This window comes from Pan troglodytes, chromosome 6 (genome assembly GCF_028858775.2).
Source record: "Pan troglodytes isolate AG18354 chromosome 6, NHGRI_mPanTro3-v2.0_pri, whole genome shotgun sequence".
NCBI classification, from domain to species: Eukaryota; Metazoa; Chordata; class Mammalia; order Primates; family Hominidae; genus Pan; species Pan troglodytes.
Genome location: NC_072404.2, coordinates 93,649,775 through 93,662,711, shown reverse-complemented (window position 1 = coordinate 93,662,711; position 12,937 = coordinate 93,649,775). Strand labels below are relative to the sequence as shown.

Genomic DNA, 12,937 nt, shown 5'->3' with positions numbered 1-12,937 from the left:
AAATGTCAAGAGGTGGATTGCTACCATTTTGGTTTAAAAAAAAAAAATCTCCAGACTTGGGAATTTCACTGGGTTTGTGATGTTCCCCAGGAGCCACAGAGCAGAGATAGCTGGAATGTAAGCATATTGCTATCCACAAAAATCTTTTGGCTAACCTGCCCCTTCTACATTTATTGGCCCACATATGGTTACTATCATCCAGAATCCACTCAAAGGCTGAGTGCCACACTCAGGGTGAAGTCAGTTTATAATGTGTTACACCATCTTAATTTTGACCTCACATGTGAGATTGAAATATCACCTGTAAAGTAAAATACAGTCAGGAAATCTGAATGTATACATACTGTATTACTTATTTTAATGCTTTTCAACCATAAAGGTTTCTCAGGATTCATTTCATTGTATAAAGTAGGAAGAAAATTTGGCAACATTAACTTTACCATTCCATCACGGTTACATATGTTGCTATTAAAAGGAATGGCTAGAATGAACAAAGAAATGAAAACATATTCTTGAAGATCTATATTGCGTGGGACTGTTAAGAGAAAATAACACTGAATTTAAATATGCTTCTTTTTTTCTTATGGACCTTTAAGTAGAATAAAATTCATTTGTCAATTTTGTTTTGATTTTTATTTTAGTAAATCTGAAGAATTCACAATTTTATTGGGTTCCTTTTGATTTAACTGGATGATTATCCCCATTTGATGTGAACTGATACATTTTTCCTAGGTTATTCATATTAGTACCAATAAAAGTAAAAAATTTATGAAAAAATATATAATGCTACATGGAAATACCATTTACATACACAAAAACATTTATCACATCATATAAGGCAAAAATTTACTGATTTAAGAAGTATGTTGAAATTGTTAGAGTTCATATCAAATTGGTATGGATATTTGATTCTTTTATGGGAAATATACCTCATATCTTTAGAATTGGTAGAGCACTAAAAACCTCAAAAATGACTTGTAGTACCACTTCTCTAATACATACATGTACATTTATACATACATATATACACACATGTATATATAAATTAATATGTGTATATATACATATATGAATTTTTATATATGTGTATATATTCATTATTTGGCTAGAATAATTTTCAGACTTCCACAATACTAATTTCCTGGATGTTATTTTTCATGAGTGCATCATACACACAAAGACAAAACACTTGCTTCCTTTTTCAGTAAATAATAAACCTCTCCTCCTTCAGTTACAATTGCTTCCCAGTTCACCAGTAAAGGAGGCAAGATTGATGAGACAAATTTCCTGGGTACTAATTAAAATCTGTTTCAAATGTATAAAGGCCAAAGTGATACATAGAGCTGGTGTCACTGTCATTGCCACCATTGTCTTTTAATGTTTATTTGGGATCTAGCCAGTACTTAAAAATTCATTTATAAAAACATCAAGAGCTCATATGGATGAGTCTTAAATCACTGAATGCAATTGACAATATACACACTGAATTGAAACAGGATAGTGGATAGAAGTCAACCAATGAAAATTCATAAAATATTTAGCAAATATGACTAAAATCTGATGAAATTTTACTTCCAGATATTGCATCTAATTGAACTATTTGTGGAACTTAATTTATGATTCTAAGTTTTGGGTAACACACATATAAGTTAGGATACATAAATATCAATTGGTTGGAAAATATCTGGTCATCTCAAATTGGGGGCTATCAGACCTTCATTTTATCTATTATTTTAGCTTTTTTTTTTTTTTTTTTTTTTACTGGAAGTAACCTGAAGAAGAATTGTTAACATATCAAATGAGTTTTGAAATAGCTTATACAAATAATTATTTAAAAGCGTAGACAATATATTTTTCTTGTCTAATTCTGTCAGTAAATAACTTATTTGCTTAAGCAATGCCTACATAGCAGGATCCATGATACATTTATTTCCTCTCCCAAATCTGAGAATAGTTCTGCCATTGTTGACTATTCCCTCAACATGGCTCCATATATGTTTGATTCTAAACAAATTTTAGATTAAATATATACAAATGCCTTACTAGCAATCTCATAATAAATATTTCAAGCATTTATTTAAAAAGTGGAAAGTAAATAAAATTCCACATTAGCTAGAAGTGAAATTGAAAATATGTGGATAACAAGGAAATAGATAAAAACCAGAAGCTAAGATCAACAGTAGTATATAATTTGCTATTTTAAGTTTCAATGCATTTATTTTTATATGATCATTGAATAAGTTTGATCTGGTTTGTAGGGATATGATCGCTTGTGAAATTGCACTATAGACTCAGATAGCACTGGAATTCCAAGCTGTATCACTATTTGACTTTGAGAAAATTATTCTACCTAATTTCATTTTCTCATTGATACATTAGTGCCAGCAGTACTTAATTTTATTTGCTTAACTTATCTAAATATTTTGAAATATTTTATAAATTGAATTTTGAAATAGTTTTTCTTTTCTGTGATTAGTTTTGAAAGTATATTCATCTTATTCGTAAAACCATTCTACTTTTTTAATGATTGAGTATAAGTCTTATTTTTCTTTTCAAGATTGTAAGCTTTTTGAAGTGAAAAATATTTTTCTTCTTTTTTTGAAAAGCATTCTTTATTTGACAAATAATTATTTATTATAACACTTCTCAAAAATTGTATTATTGAGTAATTGTGAAAGAGACCTTATGGCCTTCAAAGCATCAGATATTTACTATTCAGCCCTTAAAACAAAAAAAATTGCTGACCCCTGCTCTACATCCTAGCAAAACTTCATGTTATGAATCTATTTTGTAAATTAAAGCATTTCTGCCCATGTTTCTGGTTTTTAAACACCTTCATCCATGAGGAACTTCTTTTGAATGCTTTATGAACACCTATTTTTTTCTTCCTTATGCCTGCCTCCACACACCAGTTTAAAGGGACAGGCAATACTACTTCAGTGAGTGAGTGAAAGAAAGAATAAGAACCTTTGGTATAGAAATATGGCCAGTGAATTGAGTTAAAACAAAGCCATTAAGAGCATTTAAAATTCTCTAGAAAATGTTAGGATGGATACTCCCAAACTTACAATGGGGTTACATTCTGATAAACCCACACATAATTGAAAATATAGTAAGTTGAAAACGTATTTAATACAACTAACCTACCAAACATGGCAGCACAGCCTAAACTACATTAAGTATGCTCAGACATTTATATTAGCCTAAAGTCAGACAAAATTATCTAACACAAAGCTATTTTATAATACAATGTTGAATATCTCATGTAATTTATTGAATATTGTACTGAAAGTGAAAAACAGAATGGTTGTATGGGTATTCCAAGTACAGTTTCTATTGAATGTCTATCACTTCTGCATCATTGTGAAGTTGAAAAATTTCTAAATTGAACCAGTGCCAGGTCGGGGACTATCTGTATTTAACAAACTAATACCTTTTTTTTTTCAAATGAAGAATAGTCAATATGTTCACCTATTATTTTAGCTGTTACTAATTGTTACTTAATTTTGATTTTCAGATAAGTTGTCTTAGCTTATACCATATTTATATCTCAGTCTGTTTTCTAACCACTTACAAGATGTTTGAAGGAACTAGAACATGTTTTCCCTATTTAAAAATTCCTAGACATTTTTTTAAAAAAAGAGACGGCTTGGGCGTACTAAGAAAATCATGCTGCAATTGAGTTCACATTCAGTTTTAGTAACAAGCAACCTTAGTGACCCGGTCAAGTAGCAAGCTCTTACCTCACGGCCTTGACTCAAATGTTAGTGCCCACAGGGTCATAAAGAGTGCTTAGAGGCTTGGTTTTGCCCCGAGAGAATCTAGCATACATGCCTAACCTCCTCTGCACCCAGTGAGGGTGGGGATTGGAATGGCTGTGAGTAGGTGTGGAATGTCACCTACCTCTTTGAAAAACTTCATTGCATGTTTGCACAAGTCCAACTTCAAATTCAGATGGAGCAGTTATCTATTTATTTATTTTGCTGGCTAATTAGTTCTTCTTTCCTCAAACTGTTCTTTTCTTTTTCTTTTTCTTTGCTAATCTATACTAAGTGTTTTTAGGTCTACAGAATTTCTGAGCCAGAAGGAACTTAGAAAAATCATCTCAGTGTTTACATTAAGAAATTGGGGCAAAGATGAATACAAATTACAGAAACCAAGATCCCCAAACACCAACTCTAATTCTACATTTGTTTCCCTTATGTAGTAAGATCTGGCTCCCAAGATATCCCTTTTACTAAACTTTCTTTTTCATTTATTTTGGGACTCTTTTGATAGTTTCCATTATTTCCATTATTCATTATCATTGTCATAAGCAGCAATTTTTGTTTTTGTGAACAAAACAAATGTGTGACCCCCGTTCTACCAATAAAATCTGTCAATGAGTAAAATTAAAGGAGCAAGAAAGACTGAGTAATTTTTAAAATACACATCTAATATAGCCCTTCAGAGAACCACTCTGTTTGGGGAAGGGGATTTTATGGCTGGCTAAATATTTGTTGATACATGTATGAAAGGCAAAACACTCTGCATAAAAAGTCCTTGAGGTATGTAAAAACGTTTTGGCGGAGTCCTCTCTACACATTTATTTTTCTTCATTAACTTTATTGAGGAATAATTTAGATGAAGCAAACTTCATCTATTTTAATGGGCTCAGGTTTCTTGAGTTTTAATGAAGTGTATATCCTTTAAACCATTATCACAGCAAAATCTAGAATATTTTTATCACACAGGAAAAATTATTCCTAACTCTTTCCTTTTTTGATACTATGCATTAATTTGTATTTCATATAAATAAGTATATAAATGTAAGTGTATACTTTTTCACTTAGCAAATAATTTATACATTTATCTATGACTTATGTGTATTAGTAGTTGATTTTTTTTATTACTGAATGGTAGTCCATTGAATGGATATTCTATATGGATATACTACATTTGGTTATTCATTCACTTGATGGATATATAGTTGTTTCCATCTTTTGTCCTTTGTGAATTGCTTTCCTATGAGTATCTGTATACAAGTCTTTGTATGAATATGTGTTTTCATTTAGTTTGAAAAAGACGTGGATTGGAAAATCAGGGAGATTTGGTAGGTGTATGTTTAACTTTGAAGAAATGACAGTTTTCCAAAACGGTTGTACCATTTGACATTCCCCTGAGCAGTTTGTGAGAGTTCCTGTCATTCCGCATCAGGGCTCTGCAAACTATAGTACTTAAGCCAAATTCGGGTTTATTTGCGAATAGAAGTATATGGGAACACAGGCACATTCGTTTATGAACAAGCTGCTTTCATATTACAAAGGCAGAATTGAGTAATTGTGAAAGAGACCTTATGGCCTTCAAAGCATCAGATATTTACTATTCAGCCCCTAAAACAAAAAAATTGCTGACCCCTGCTCTACATCCTAGCAAAACTTCATGTTATGAATCTTTAATGTGTATGTGGTGGTATCCAAATAGGTCTTTAATTTGCATATGTCTGATAACTGATGATATTGAGCATATTTTAATTTGCGTATTTACCATCTACATGTCTTCTTTCCTTAAGTACCTATTCAAATCTTTTACTTATCTTTTTCATTGGCTTTCTGGCCTTATTATTGAATTATAGGAGCACTTTATGCATTCTGAAGACAAATTCTTTGATATATGCATGTGTGTGTGTGTTTTGTGAATATTTTCTACCATTCTGTGATTTTCTTTTTCAGCTTCTTTTGAAAAGCAAAAATTTTATTATTGATGAAGTACAATATGTTTTTCTTCTTATTTTTTTACTTGTGCTATTGAGTACTATCTAGGAAGCCTTTGCTTACCCCAAGGTTAAAAAGTTTTCTCTGATGTTTTCTTCTAAGAGTTTTATTCTTGTAGTTTTCAAAGTTTATAATCTGTTTTTGATCCATTTAACTCCCCTCCCCTGCAGGAAAAAAATCTCCTGAATTTTTATTGAATTTTTTAATCCATAAAATAATTAATGTTTCTCTGGATATCTTTTTACTATTAATTTCTAAATCTATGATCAGAGAACATACTGTGATAGAAATAATTTAAATCTATTCAGAGTTGTTTTAAGGCCCAGAATGTGTCGAACTAAGTGACTGGTCCACTCACATTGTGTACTTTTCAGTTAATGACTATATCCTCTAAAAATATCAATTAGGTCAAGATGCTTCAAGGCATTATCTCGATGCACCAAGATTTCGTTAATATTTTTGGTTCTTTTTTTTAAATAAAATCTCTTTTAATAACTATGCAATGTTCCTTCTCTTCCTTCAATTCAGTCAAGTATCTTTGTACTTTGTAATTATTTTTTAGACTTATAAATTGACTATTTTGTTATTATCTGCTTTTTATTTTGATATTTGATAATGTTTTTGCTTTTATGTCTATTTTAGCTGGCATTCATATAGTCATTCCAGCATTCTCATGCTTATTATTTGTGTCTTCATTTTAAGCCATATGTGTAGTACTGCTGTTGAACATGTAATATATTCTGATTTCTGTTTCTGTGTAACATGTAGCCCCTACCAAAATAAAAAGCTTTTAGAATTTTATTTTTATCACTGATATTTTCAAGTGTAATTATGTTATGCCTTTTGGGATTTGCTTTATTTTGTTTTCATTATACTACAGATTAAGTACATGCTTTCCACCTGAAAACTCATTCCCTTCAGTTATGAGAAATTTTCTGTGTATTTATATCAAGATGTGTATATGTGTATGAAATGTATATATATGAAATATATGCATATATATTCTTCCTTCTAGTCTGTTAGTCCTAAAAATATGATATTTGACTTCTTTAATTGATCCACTAATTTTGTTTTTTTTTCTATTTTATTTTCTCCTTTATGAAAAATTTTCTTGACTTTATCTTCCAACACTTCTACTAAAGTTCTTATTTCAGTTATCATAGTTTTAATTCCTAAGTTTCTTTTTCTTTCTTTTTTTTTTTTTTTTGTGACTGAGTCTCACTCTTGTCACCCAGGCTGGAGTGCAATGTCATGATCTCGGCTCACCACAACCTCCGCCTCCCTGGTTCAAGCAATTCTCCTGCCTCAGCCTGCCAAGCAGCTGGGATTACAGGCATCTGCCGCCATGCCTGGTTAATTTTTTTGTATTTTTAGTAGAGACGAGGTTTCACCACGTTGGCCAGGCTGGTCTCAAACTCCTGACCTCAGGTGATCCACCCCCCTCAGCCTCCCAAAGTGCTGGGATTACAGTTGTGAGCCACTGCTCCCAGCTGTAAGTTTTTTATAGTCTTATTCATTTGTTTGCTTGTTTGTTTTTAATAGATTAAATGTATTTTCTTACTGCTAGAGAATGTCATTTATAGTTTGGATTTGACATGGTCTTCACGTTCCTCATTATTTCCTCCAAGTTCTCTTTATATTAGAGATTTTGGAGGGTTTTGTTCATTATTTACATTATCAGCTTTCCTCATGGTCAAGTAATTCTAAGCTGTCCATTGGTATTTATAAGTGAGAAATCAAGCCATTTTTGAAAGTACTCTGTTGGGTGGGAGTTAGACTGGGTATGGAAGAGGTTAGAGGGTGTTTTGTGGATTATTAGACTGCTGTTTATATTGACCAATAAGTGCATCCGTCTTTTTACTCTGGACTACCAAATGATTAATCAGGGCTCTCTAGAGGGACAGAACTAGTAGGAGATGTATGTATATAGATATAGATATAGATATAGATATAGATAGATATAGATAGATATACATATATATGGAGATATATATATATATGGAGATATATATATGGAGATATATATATATATATATACACACTATTTTATATCTTTATGAAAGGGAGTTTATTAAAAAGAATTGACTCACAGGATCACAAGGTAAAGTCCCACAATAGGCTCTCTGCAAGTTCTGCAAGTTAAGAAGCAAGGAAGCCAGCGGTGGATCAGTTTGACTTCCAAAACCTCAAAAGTAGGGAAGCTGACAGTGCAACCTTCAGTCTGTAGCTGAAGGCCCAAGAGCCCCTGGCAAACCACTGAGTAAGTCCAAGAGTCCAAAAGCTGAAGAACTTGGAGTCTGATGTTCAAGGGCAGGAAGCATCTAGCCCATTAGAAAGATCAAGGCCGGAAGACTCACCAAGTCTCCTCTTCCATCGTCTCCTGCCTGCTTTATTCTAGTTTTGCTGGCAGCTTATTGGATGGTGCCCACCCAGGTTGAGGATGAGTCTGCTTTTCCCAGTCCACTGACTCAAATGTTAATCTCCTTTGGCAACACCCTCACAGAAACACCCAGGAACAATACTTTGCATTCTTTAAGCCAATCAAGTTGACCCTCAATATTAACCATCACAGATAATATGTAGAAAGTTCTTCAGTGCTTTTTAGTTTCTTCAGTAGTTGGCAAAGGAGAAATATCTGCTGATTACTGATATTTTTGGAACAAGGTATAGGGAACTGCTGCCTCCTCATCTCTTCTTCTGGTAGAGTATGCCCTTAGTGCTGATTATCTCCCAGTTTCCTTAGAGTGAATGGGCTTGCTTATCCTGAGAGGTCTCTAACTCCCATTTGCTAAATTAATAAATTTTATGTGAATCCATTATTCCCCCAGTTCCTTGAAATCTTATGTTGAGGTGGTCACTTTTATCTTTCCTCCTTGTCTTAATGGATGAATATATTTGTTTGTTTATTTGTTTTAATTCTCTGCTATGCCTTTCCTGGGGTTAAGAATGGGAGAGGAGATTGACTTTTGTGCTTAATCTGTCTGGTTTCATTAGAATTCATATTATGTTCTTAATAAATAATTACATAATTTTCATAGGTTTATTTAACTCATATGTTATTATGAATGATGGCAATATGTTTCCGTAGGTTTGATAGGCAGAAGAAATAATTTCCTGAGTTTCTCAAAAATAAATATCTACAGTACCAGTGATGAATCAGTTCTCCCTCCTTTATGGCCATATTTCTAGGATCATTTTATAACTTATTGACATCTTTACCACAGGAAGAGACAAAGATTCACATCTGTCCATTTTAATACATGCTAAGAAGTTTTAGTAAGAGGTTTAATACAGGAGAGATTGGGAATTATTGGCTAAAATGATGCCTTGGGATTATCTGCAGATTTCATTACTCATGTTATTTCTGTCCTCCTATTACCATAGGTAATTGACTAGAGCTGAAGTGGGAGTATAGACTGAAATACAGTTGCAGCTCATCTGGGTTTCATTAAAACTATATCCCTGTTGAGCTACAGCTGGACTTTGCAACAATTTATGTCTAGGAGTGCTACCCATAGTCACTGGGAATTTGCCTGAGGTCTGAGACAGTTGCTATGAAAACTGTCCTACTCCCTCTTTCTTAGTGGAAATGTAACCAACAGTTAGCCAGAACTTATAATAACAAAGGTAAAGAAATAATTATAGAGCAGCAGGGTATTAACAAAATTGAGACTTGTAGATCATTGCACAAAGACCTATGTAGATTAGTTATTTTGATTGGTATTCTGGAACAATTTATTTTCATCTGTACTATGAAAGTTGAAAAGTAGACCCTCAAAGTTTTAGGGAATTTTATCTCATTTTATTCTAAATATGTGTTTGCAAGTGCCCTTGAGCTTTCTTTGTTAAGGACAATTCTGTTTGGTTTCTAAAATTTTGAAGTCAAAAAAATTAAGATCAAATTATGGAATTATTTTTCAATCAGAAGGGCAGAGAAGTTCAGATAAAATTACTGAACTGTCTGTATTTTAAGTACTGCTTTACCAAGTGTGATTAAAAACTCGGCTGGGCACGGTGGCTCACACCTGTAATCCCAGAACTTCGGGAGGCCGAGGCCGGCAGATCACCTGAGGTCAGAAGTTCTAGACCAGCCTGACCAACATAGTGAAACTCCATCTCTACTAAAAATACAAAGTTAGCCGGGCATGGTGGTGCATGCCTGTAATCCCAGCCACTCAGCAGGCTGAGGCAGGAGAATCACTTGAACCTGGGAGGCGGATGTTGCAGTGAACTGAGATTGTGCCATTGTACTCCAGCCTGGGCAACAAGATCGAAACTCCATCCCAAAAATAAAAATAAAAATAAATCTCAGAAAAGAATATCAAACTGTTTTTAGAAAGCCATCTTACTGAATACTATGACAAAATTGACATAATTTGAAGTGGTTTTCAACCTTTAAATATCATTTCATCAATGTGTGACATTTTGATTGGAATTTTGCCATAAAAACTTTTTTTAATAAAATAATAATGACATTTAAAAAGATTGTTCCCTTAACATCTTGTAGAATTTGCTACTCACAATATGAAATTTCCCTTGGATATTGATTTAAAAGCTATCACAAAGAGTATGGAGGTACAAAGATGAGTAAAATAAAAGCATATGCAATCATAAAAATGTTTCAGGACATCTAGATTCTAGTTGTTTATACCATTAGAAAAAAATCAATTGCAGTTTTATAATAAATTTAAATAACATCCCAAATTTCTTTTTTAAGTGGTAAAGAAGCCCCTCTAAAGCAAGACTACTCTAACTTGCTACATAGGCTTGCCACTCTGCTACAGATTCATTCAAGAAAGCAATGAGACCTGATGGAATGAGGAATTTAAATTTTTATTACCGGATAATATGTAAAACAAATATCCTTCCACCTCTAACCATGAATCTCATGTAATTTCTAAACTAGTAGATAAGCATGTTGCTCAAATTTATGATTACAAAGAGGGTACACATGTGAAGCGGCCATTTTGATATAATTACATCATATGATTGGTTTGTCAAAATGCGTAATTTTAATCTCATCCTCTAATGTAGCTAACGCTATACAAACCTTCATATCTTAGCTAAATAGCACCACCACAAAAAAAAAATACGTTCATATTTTACACTAATCCCAGCTACTCGGGTAACTGAAGTGGGAATATACTTGTTTCTTAAGACAGGTCTTCTATATATTACATTTTTCTCTTAAGTCAGGAATTTTAATTCTCTATGTACTGTTTTATCTCTTGTAGTTGCTCAATTAGTAACTTGATTGTGTGATTAAATAAGCTTACATCTAAATATGATGTATTTTGCTGAATCATTTTCATGATTTCTTGCTGCTTCTAACACAATATGAGTAGTGTATTGTAAAAGTGGCTTTGAATTGTGGATGTATAGATATAACTTGAGTTACCAAATCCAGACATGGTAATATGTTATCAAAAGCTTTTACAATCATTACCCTCAATATATTGGTTTGTTTATTTTCGGAATCATAATGAAAGTATTTTATTATAACTGAGAGTAAAATGCCACCAAGAAGACGTACAAAATGTAGTTGAAAAACAATCATTTTTTAAACTTTGGCTTGAATATTAGAGGGCATAGTTACAAATTTGTTAACTTATTAGTTGCTTCCTTTTTAAACCAAAGACAACAAAATTAGACTTGGAATAGATTTTATAGGTTGTTCTGCATAATTTATTTAAGTATAAGGATGAAAGAATTGAGAAAAGAAAGGCAGGCTGATTTGTCCCAAATCACACAGTCGATAGAAAGCCTAGTTATGGAAACCTAATTTTGAGACCTGCGAAGACAGTTTTCCGACTGCAAACATGTGGATTTCATTTCAGATATTTTCCAAACTTAAAAATGTATTCTTTTGAAAAATTTTGCCCCAAGCAAAAGATAAATTGCAACATTCACATTTTGTGAATGACGGAAATCTTTACCTCTACAGCCTGGTTGGCTTAATGCAAGGATATAAAAAAAAATAATAATGAATCTAATGTCACTCATTTAACAACAAAATGATACTGTCAGCATTTTGATTAATGTCTATTTTGAACCAAGAGACCATTGTCTTATAGAAATATTCTAGACCAATTGCTAGTCTAGACTACAAAGTTGGACAGAGGTACCTTCTAAATCAAATCCTTTTATATCCCACAGGCTGAGATCATGCACATCTGAGATGTGTTAGTTGAAATTCCACATAGTCTTCAATTGCCAAGTTTGGATGGAATGAACATAATACTAAAAGTAAGGAAACTAAGAAAAATTAACATTAAAAACTTTTTGCTATATAAAGGTTCTACAGAGAGCAGCAGGAAAGAAGGGCCCCCAGCATTCTCCACTCACAGATTAAAACTTGAAGCTGACCTATTGTTACCTCCAGGGAGGAATTGGGAAGGTTAGGAAAAAGATTTCAAGATTGAGCAACCAATTACAATTAACTCAGAAGTATTTTCTGCACAACTTTCTGTGGGGGGACACATATATATGAGATGTGATTCCTTCACTCGCAGCTTGATCAAAGTATCTGACAGTTTGATTGAAGATGTATTCTCACCATTTTACCAGTTCAACCTTTATTTTCTGAATATTTAGAGGATTACAAGTATTATTATAAATTATTGGAGTAAAAGAGGAGTAAAAATAAATGTCCTACAATCAAAATATGCCATCATGAGTGCAATATTATAAATTTTTCAATGAAATATGTTAAGTGCTAAAATGGCAGAGCGCCCACTTCTCAGTCTTCATTTAGCCTTCATGTAACTCCCATGAGAAGAATATAGGAATTTAATTTATTTTATTATGGTGATAAATATGGACAAATAACCTAATATAAAACTGGGCAAATCATATAAATAAGGGGTTATTGCAAACCAGGCTAAAATATGCATCAAACATATGAAAGGTTCTAAAGCTTACTAGTAGGAAACTGCCAACTACAGCGGTAACGAGATACTGTTTTCCTTCCTTCAGGTCAGTGAAAATTAAAAGTGGGGAAGCCAATCAGTGTTTCCTATGCCAGGAAGTAGGCACGCTCATGGCTTGTAAAAATCCAAAATTGCTATTAATTCAAGAAAAGGAATATCTACTAAAATAAACATGTATAATCTTAATAAAATAATAACTAACTAGCAAGACAAATAGACAAGGAGAGAAGTAAAAAACCCTCCAAAAATATCCAA

The 12,937-nt window shown here is 32.7% G+C and overlaps 1 protein-coding gene across 4 annotated transcripts in view; it reads left to right on the top strand.

Annotated features, from left to right (window-relative positions):
• SEMA3A (semaphorin 3A) overlaps nt 1-12,937 on the top strand; it is a 554,212-nt gene that overhangs the window by 205,923 nt on the left and 335,352 nt on the right. The gene's annotated exons all lie outside the window — the stretch shown is intronic.